Consider the following 10,235-nt stretch of genomic DNA (forward strand, 5'->3'; position numbering starts at 1 on the left):
TATCTCATATTTTGGACATGTTGCTAGAAAAGGCTATTCTCTAGAAAGAGATATAGTGCTTATAAATGTGGAGGGTCTCTAAAAGAAAAGAAGACTCAGTGAGCTGTGTTGACACAGTGACACCTAAATGGGCTCAAGTAGATCAGAGATGATGAGGATGACACAGGATAGGACAGAATACAGGCCTGTTGTACACAGGTTTACTAGGAATCATTCTCAATGCAATGTCACCTAACAAGAACAACAATAACAGCAGTATTGAACTCACTGAAAAATTAGTGAAAATAATAGAAATTCCACATGAATTTGTCTAGGCAAAAACCTATAGTTACTTTGGGAAAGGTTTACGTAAGGTCTGACATTTCAAAATGAGGCATCAAATGTTCCTGGCTGTTTAAGGATTTTGCAAGCTTGGATACTTGTGCATTTGAAAGGGTAAAGGTGGGAAAAATAACTTTTAAAGTGTCTCTTCTCTCCCCAAAATTTTGTCCACCCCAAGCCAGACTATAAGGTTTCCCTGAGCAAAAACTTTTCGCAAGGCTAAACTAAAAGACTCAAGAAAGCAAGGAGAAAAGGTTATTTTATCCCTGTTAAACATATTAGTCTTGAGAGAAAAGTAAATAGTTCACATGGAGAAAGACATAATTCTTCAAGTCTACTCACTGCAATGGAAGGGGTAATTTACTAAATACTATCCAAAGGGCTTGAAAATTGTATTGCATATATTTGCTTGTGTATGCATTACTGTTTTATCCTGAATACCAACTCTAACCATACTGGCTGAGAATTATCAGGGCCCTAAGGAGCTTGATCTTTTTCCTCAGATGCATAACATGTAATAGGAAAGACCATGGCCTAAATTAGACCCATCTTAGTACTTAAACTGATATCATTACTCCTCAATAATTTGGAGAGGTCACTAACTAGCTGAATATTTTCCCAGTACAATCTGTCTCTTTATTTCCTGACTGCTGGTACCAACAGTATTAATTGTGGATCCAAGTAAGATGAAGTTGTTGACAGTTTTAATCTCTTCTCCATCCATCATGATGTTGTTTATCAGTCCAGTGGTAAGAATCTGTTGTTTTCTTGACATCGAGATGCAATCCATATTGAAGGCTGCACTCCTTGATCTTCTGCAACAAGTGTTTCAAGACCTCCTAATTTTCAGCAAGCAAGGTGGTGCCATCTACAGTTTATTTCCCTCTGATATTGATGCCACACTCCTTTTCATAGAATTCAGCTTCTCAAATAATTTGCTCAGCAAATAGATGAATAGATATTGAGAAAGAATACAACCCTAACCCACTCCCTTCGTAATTTTAGACCATGTGGTGTTCCCCTTCACTATTAGCACAATAGCCTCCTAGTCCAAGTATAGGTTTTGCATGAGCATATTTAAGTGCTCTGGGATTCCCATTCTTCTCAATGTCAACCACAACTTGTTATAAACCACATAGTCAAATGCTTTTACATAGTCAATAAACACACATGGACATTCTGGTATTCTTGACTTTTAGCCAGATTTCTTCTGATGTCAGCAATGACATTTATAGTGCCACTGCCTCTTCTTTTAAATTTTTTTATTATTTTATTATTTTCTGTGTGTACCATCAAATTGGATCTGACAGGTACAGGAGAAGACTGCACCTCCTTCTCCAGCAGAGCATCTGGTGGATTTGAACGGCATATCTCTGGGATTGCAGTACAGCTTCTTGCCACTAGGCCACCAGAGCTCCCTCAAGGCCTCTTTTAAATTCTGCTTGAACTTCTGGTAGTTTCCTATCTATGTACTGTTCTAGCCATTTTTTAATGATCTTCAGCAGTGTTTTGCTTGCATATGATGTGAATAATATTGTTTGATAGTTTCCACATTCATTTGACTCACCTTTTTTAGGAATGGAAGAAAACACGGATCTCTTACCATCCAGCAATAAGATGGAGGGTCACTAAGAGCTGGAACCAATAGTATGGCAGTGCATTTGCTAGCTTGTTTGTTGTTATTGTTTTTAAGGCCCCTGTTTCTGTGCTTCTTGAGTAATAAACATGGTAAACGTGGGTGATTCTACACTCATGACTAAGTGGGTACACAAACCTAGAAATATTACTACTTAACTAGACCATTCTTTCTCTTTTCTTCTCCTAAAGAGTCTGGCTTTTCTTACTATTGAAACTTTCCTCATATTTTGATCATACCTTATTCAAATATATCTTCCATTGCCTCATGCATTAAAGAGGGGGAAAAACAATTTAGACAGTGAAAAAGGGCAAACTGGTGTATAACATATCATAAATATGATAATGGAATAGGTCCTTTTAAGGTGAAAGTGATATTTTTAGTAAAATAATTATCTACAAGGTTTCCTTGCACAGAGAATATAAATATAATTACTATGCACAGATAGGCCTGGAAATTTGTAGTAGATTGACCTTTGTATGTTAGTTATTTATCATCTATATAAAAGAACAGAGCCATCTCTAACCTAACCGTTCTTTGATGAAGAAAACCTCTCCTACCATGCTGACAACACTTTTTTTATTAATTAGAAAATGAAATATTCCTGCCCCAAGATAGATAAAGTCTGTCATTTGTGTGTATTTTTTGACTCTACAGTTTGGGATGGGTGTTAGCATCTACGTATTCACATCTGGTGGTGAGTTTTTAACTAATCAATCGTATCTATGCTCCACTCTGAGTCAAGACTGTTAACTATGGCTTTCTTTTATAATTTTTTTCCCAATTTTGTATTGGTTTGCATATAAAATTTGCATACTTTGTGTTTCATTCATGTACATTGTGTTTCACACAATCCTTCATTCACATTATGTTTCATACAATCATTCATATATATTGTGTTTGATAAAATTATTCACCACTGATCTTTTAATGTCCTTATAGGATCTTTCTTATTCCATCGCCAGGCACCTGCTCACCAAATCCTGCTATCCTAATAATTCCCCCTTCTCCATTTTCTACTTCTCTCTTCCCTCCCTTTCCTCTTGTATACTTTTATCCACTTCTTACTAGTTATCCTTGTATTTTAACCATTATGGTCTTGGGCAGTATTTGTCCTTATGGGATTCAGTTAGTTTACTCTGCATAATGCTCTCTAGAATCCCCCATGCTATAACGTATTCTATGAAATTGTTGCTCCTTAATGTTGCATAGTACTCCATTGTGTGAATGTACTAAAAAATCTCTATCCATTCATTTTTTAATGAACATCTGGGCTGTTTTCATATTTTTGCTATTGTGAATGCACGACTGCAAACATCTGTCTCAGTTCTATTTTCCTTGGAGTATATTCTTAGTAGTGAAATGATGGGATCATATGGAATTTCTACGTTAAGCTTTATTGAGAAAATATCAAACCGCCTCCCATGGTGGCTGCACCAGTCTACAACTCTACCAGCAGTACAGGAGAGTTCCAATCTTCCCGCTTCCTCTCCTATATTGTATTGCTGGCTGTCTTGTTAAACTTTGCTAATGCTACGTGAGTGAGATGATATTTTATAATGATTTTGAAGTGCATATCTCTGATTGGCAGTAATTTTGAGCATTTCTACAAATGTCTGTTGACCATCCAAATATCTTCTTTTGTGAAAAGTCTTTACTTGCCTTTTGTCCATTTTGTTATTTAATTATCAATCTTTTCATTGTTATAAATCTTTTGTCTTATATTTCATTGACAAATATTGCAGTTCCCTGCCCAGTGTGTAATTTTTCTTTTAAGCCTATTGGGAAAAATTTTTGATGCACAAAGGGACTTCATTTTAGAAGGTCTCATTCATAGAGTCTCATTCCTGCTTTTCCTTTTCTGCCTATACTTGCAAGCCTATGTTTGGCATAGGCTGGGTCTTCTAAATTTGGTCCCCCTTAGTCTCTTATGATTTATATCCTTATGGTTTTGGGATTTACTTTTAGGTCTCTGATTACCTTCAGCTGATTTTTGTATTTGGTATAAGATTGGATCCTCTTGCAGCTTTCTGCAGGTAGATATCTAGTTTTGTTAGCACCACTTGTTGAAGAGGTTGTCATTTCCCCATTTGATAGGTTTTGTTTCCTTGTTAAATAAAAAATGGCTTAAGGTAGATGGGTTAATTTCTGGGTCCTCCGTTTTGTCCCATTTTTCTTCATTTATTTTTTCCTCTGTTGATTTGTAGTCTATTTTCCCCCCTTGTTTCTTAGATGTGTCTCTTGTAGACAACATTTAGATAAATATTTCTTTTTTTCTTTCCCTATTCTGCAATTCTCTTTCTCTTAGTGCATTTAATCTACTCACGTTAAGTGTGGTTATTGGAAAATCATGTTTTATTGCTGCCATTTTGCTGTTTCTTTATCTGTTGTTCCTGGTTATTATGGTCTATCTAATTTCCCTTGTTTGTCTCTATGTGAAGGACTTACCTTAGTGTTTCATGTAGAGTTGATCTTGTTTTCACAAATTTCCTTAATTCCTATTTTTCTGCAAATGAGCAACAGTCTCATTTATATTTGATGGACACCTTTGCTGGGTACAGGATCCTCGGATGGCAACTTTTTTCTTTCAGTCTTCTGTAAGTAGTTTCTACTGAGAAATCAGAACTTAATTTGATTGATTCTACTTTGTAGGTTACTCTTTTTTTTTCTCCTGCTACTTTTAATATTCTATAATTATCTTTGATTTTGGAGAATATCTGAAAAGTTTTCTCTTCCCCTCTCTCCCCACCGCCCACAATTTTCATGGTGTTTTCCTTGCCCTTCTCCTGTTCTAGAATTTTGATTACATGTATGTTGTTCCTTTTGATGTTATCCTATATAATTCTAATATTTTCTTCATTTTCCTTTCATCTCTTCTCTTTTTTCTTTTAGTATGTTCCTACTAAAAGTTCCTGCTCAATGCCACTTAACAATAACAACAACAGCATATAGAGAGAGATCAGTTGGCTAGTGGACAGAAAGTCATACTCCCAAGCCAAAGGTGGGTGACTCTACTCTGCACCCCTCAGGCCTGCCTTTAATTGTTTTTTTGTGAAACATTCTTCTAGATAGTTTAACCCTGGTGTGTCCACTTTCTCTACAGAGGTAACTTGTGGTTGCTGTGAAGCCAAACACTGTGACACTGATGAGTCAAATACGAGAATGGTTACCCATGGTGGACAATGTTTGGTGGAGCTCCCCGGTTAAAACAAATTTGGAAGCAGGAGTGGAATCCAATTCTGTAATAGTTTGCCTCTGGCAACCCTGTGAACCTGGAGAGAGGATGAAAGTTATACAAGTGTACAGGTCTTTCGTTCATAGGGTCACTATGTGTCATCTATGACTTGACAGCACTTAACAACAACAACAGCATGTTCCTACTGAGGCTCTTGTTCAATTGAAGTCTCTGTTTCATCTCTTCTAACCTACATTTTAGTCCCTCCAGCATATTTGAAAATTCTGGTATTTCATTGTGTTATTTTAGATTATACTTTCATGCATTTCTGTTATATCCAGTGCTGTGTTGGTTTACCTTTTCTATCTTATAATGAATTTTTAAAATTCTTGTATCTTTTTTTTATGGTTTCAGTTCTCTCTATTATAATTTGCAATTTTTTTCTGTAGTTTCTATATTACTCCACATGATTATATTTCTTGTAGATTTCTATCTCTGGGTATTCACTTTATTTATGGCTTCAATTCTTTTGTCCATCATTTGTAACTTCTTCAGTAGATGTCAAATAGCATCAGTGCATTTCATGCCACTCCAACATATTTCTGCCTTTGAACTGTGGTGCTGGAGAATAGTATTGAATATACCATGGACTTCCAGGAGAACAAACAGGTTCATCCTAGAGAGGGTGAAACAGGCTGTTCCTTGAAGGCAAGAATCTTGAGGCTTCCTCTGACATACCTCAGGCATTTTGCAAGGAGGAAACAACCCTGAGAAAAACATCATGCTTGGAAGGGTGGAGGAACAGCACAAAAGAGGAAGATCCTCGATGAAATGGATTGATTCAGTTACTGGGGTATTACGGGTAGGTGTGATAGAAACAATAAAGTTGTCACAGGATAGAACAGGTTTTAGGGCCATTGTACATTGGATTGTTATGAATTAAAAGCAACTCAACTGCACATAACAATAAATGAATACCACAATCTGTTTATGAGGTCTACATTGGGTCTAGAGTATGATCTGCTTTTTTAGGAAAAGGGTTGGTTGGGTTTTTGAGGGTTTTTTCCCCATAATGTTTGAAGTTGCCACCTCCTTTATTTACATTATATGAAGTTTGTTGTGGTATGTGTTAGGCCATTCATGTTGTGTCTGTGTAGGTTCTTGTCACTTCTTTATCTTATGATGCTACTGATAAGCTGGACACTTAAAGTGCTCCTTTTTTGAAGGGGGGCACTTGCTCTACTGGAAGCCCTTTTATGATCTATCTCTCTGGTCTACAGTGTGACAAGCAACCAGGTTCTGCTGATGGAGATCAGAGAAGAGGAAAACAGCTCCTCAGACCTGTGTGTTTCCTCTGTGGTCCATTGTACCCTGGTGGGAATCTCACTTGTGTGTGGCCTATCTTCCTCTCTTAAAATATATAAATGCCCTTTGTGGCCTGTGGAAGGACAAGCAACCAGGTTCCCCTTCCTGATGCACTCCTTTTGCATGGAAGGCTAGAGGCAAACTATATGGAAATGAGTGTAGAAAGGGAAGAGATATAAGTGTAAAGAGAACTCAAGACCTTGAAGAAGAGTGAAAGAAAAGAGGAGTGTGGGACAGTGAACTTTGAGATACATTTGGTTGATGCTATATAAGCATGAATCTTTTGCATCACACTTTTCATACCATCTCGCCTTCAATTCCTCTACATCCTATATGACCCCAATTAAGTAATTTACGAATGATTTCCATAAGCCTAACATAAATATATGATTGAGCACTGAATTGCTAGTAGAAAGGAGTAGGTTGGTAATTTGGACCCACTAGCAGCTCCTTATGAGTAATATGGTAATCTACTTCCACAAAAATTTAAAACATTAGAAATCACATAGGAATAATAATGTTTTTACTATAGGGTCATTTGTGTTGTATAGTATTAAGTTGGAACTTACCCATAGCTGACCCTCCAGTGACTTGTCAGAGGCAGTAAACCTCATGGGAAAAAATTGCCTATCCAACCTTCTCCTGCATGCGGCAACTATTAGTTTAAATTTACTTAAATAACAACAGATTTTTGGGTTTTTATTGGCTTGTTTGGGCTGGTGATTACTATACTGCTAGTAATGACTATACTATCAACAAGAATAAGAGGCAAGTGTTGGAGGCCCATTAAACACACATGAGAGTTAAGATCAACTGCCAAGTATGACAAGTCTCTGCCCCATTTTTATACCTAGTAACCCTGCTTCACAAGGTAAGAAGTCTAGTGCCTGGATTCATTGTAGCATTCAAATTAACAATATGAAAGAGCAACAACTCTTAACTATTTCTGTACATTAGTAGGATGAACATTAGTAGAACTATTCATCTGAAGAATTTATAAATTTCAACACTCAATATGCATCTCAAACAGATAGAACCAGATATCAACACCTTTTCCTATACCCATGTTGTCATTCTAATGTGCTCCTCAGGTGAGGAACTACTGATTTAAAGAATTTGTCATCAAATTTGAATGGGTAAAAATGTTGGACTCTCAGAGGTGTTTTTCAGTAGATTAGGGTAGGACCTGGGTTATTAAATTTCTAAGTGTTATAGACATTGCAAAAAGATCTGGTACCATGATAAATAAAGTACTAATATTCTAGCAAAACATTGGTGGTTTATATCTAACAAATTTTCCATGGAAGAAAGATGTAACAGTGGTTGTTTTGCGTTTGTTTGGTTTTTTTCCCTGTAAAGGTTTACAGCCTTGTAAACCTTATTGAGCAGTTTTATTCTGTTCTCTAGAGTCTTTCCATAGGTCTCAGCAAACTTAAAGTTTGTTCACACAAAATCTGTCCCTACCCAAGAAGTTGTTTTCTGAACAGAATTAGGGGACACTGTATGGTTTAATATCAGAAAAAGTGTGCATCAGGGCTGTGGTCTTTATCCATAGCAATTTAATATGTATGCTGAGCAAGTAATTTTGAGAAGCTGGGAGATATGAAAACAAATGTGGCATCAAGATTGTAGAAAGACTAACACATTACATTATGCAGATAACCCAGCATTGCTTGCTGAACATGAAGGAGACTTGAATCACTTGCATCAGAAGATTAAAAGCTATGGTCTTCAGAATTCTAATTACAAGATTTTTTTTTTTTACTACTGGACCAATAGGCATCATGTTAAAAGGAGAAAATATTAAACTTATCAATGATTACATCTTACTGGGCTCCTAAACCAATATCTATTACAACAGTAGTCAAGGAAACTAAAGACACACTGTGTTGGTAAAATCTGTCATGAACTTCTCCAAAGTGTGAAAGAGCCAATTTAAATACTTCACTGTACATGTTACAAGCCATATTCTTTTCAATTACTTCCTTTGCATATCGAAGTTGTTGTTATTAAGTGCTGTTGAGTCACTTGCGACTCATAATGACCCTATGAACAACAGCTCTGAAGCTTGCACTATTCTGAGCCAGTCTCACTGACTCCAACATACCTTTACCAACCCACATTACCCCAGTTACCATGTCAGTCAACATCATCTGGGGTTAATAAATAAAGACAGATGAAGAATCAGTGCTTTCTAATTTTTAGACAAGAGTATGGAATATGAAGTGCATCCAGGGTGCTCATGGAAACTTAGTATGTTTCTAGGTTTCATACGGTTTGAACATGTTTGTTAGGAGGGGCAAGTCCTTTAAAAAAGATACCATACTGGGGAAGGAAGAGGTTTAGAGAAAGGGAGAAAAATCCTCAACAAGATGGCTTGATACAGTGGCTGTAACAATGGACTTGAGCATAGCAGAGAGCATAAAATGGTACAGGATACTGAAAGGTTCAGATATGTTGTTCATAGCGTTGCTATGAGTTACAGTCTACTTGATGGCACTTCACAATTTTATCATGCAAAAGGAACAGAAGATTCAACATGAGAATGGTTGAGGTTGACTTCTGCCTGCTTCATAAAGGGAAACTATCCCATCAATTATATCCATAGCAGCAAACAGATAACTGTTAGGTCAGAAATGCCACTGTCCTACATGCTTCTGTTTATTTCTAAAAATAATATGAATTCTATATTCATTGTTGACTCAAAGACTTTACTCATAGTTGTGGGACCAAGAGTGAGATTTATCAGGGAAATAGGTTGGGGAGTGAAAGAGGCAAAGAACAATATCTCAAAATACAAGTCCAAGTTTAATCTAGCAGTCCTGAGCCAGATTAACAACAAAGCACATTCCTTAATTAAGAAAAGTCCTGTTTTCAGTTCAGCCGGCAAATCCAAATCATCCAGCAAGGTTTGCCTCAGAGCAATTATAAGTCAGTTTCTCAGTCAATCATCCAGCAAGTACAGCAAAACCTTTATGGCTCTTATACCAGGCCTTCTGTGGTTACACCTTACTACCATTTTGCCACAGCAATGCCAGTCTCTCGAATACCATCAACAGGATCTCTTCACCAGAGTCTTGCTTTCACTAGTATCTTGCTCCAGTCTCCCTCAAGTCTTGTTGCCCATAATGGGAAGCACTCTCACTCCTTCTTATCCAAGTCTCACAGCTGTTGATCAGTTGTAATATCATGTATCTACAATTAAGATACCTGGAGAACAGAGGGAACTAACATAATGCCTTGAAAAGCAAACTTTTAAGATAATATTTCACAGGATCACTAGGGGTTAGAATTGACTGGAAAACAGTGATACTGGATTTTGATTATATATGAAGTTGTTGTTGTTGTTGTTGTTGTTGTTGTTGTTATGTGCCATCCAGTTGCTTGCAATCATAGCAACCCAATGTACAACAGCCCTAAATTCTGCTCTACCCTGTGCCAATCACACCGCCTCTGACACACCCATCCCGATTGCCTCAGTCAATGAATCAATCCACGTCATAGAGGGTCTTTCCCTCTTGCACCGTCCCTCCACCCTCCCAAGGATGATGTCCCTCTCCAAGGACCTGTCCCTCCTTACAATATGTCGAAAGTATGTCAGATGAAGCCCCAGAATCCTTGCCTCCAAGGAGCAGCCTAGTTTAACCCTCTCCAGGATGAATCTGTTTGTTTTCTTGGCAGTCCATGGTACATTCAATTATCTCCAGCACCACAGCTCAAAGACATCAAATCTCCTTC

Source organism: Elephantulus edwardii, unplaced genomic scaffold (genome assembly GCF_000299155.1).
Source record: "Elephantulus edwardii isolate Elephantulus edwardi_28Jun2011 unplaced genomic scaffold, EleEdw1.0 scaffold00025, whole genome shotgun sequence".
Classification (NCBI taxonomy): Eukaryota; Metazoa; Chordata; class Mammalia; order Macroscelidea; family Macroscelididae; genus Elephantulus; species Elephantulus edwardii.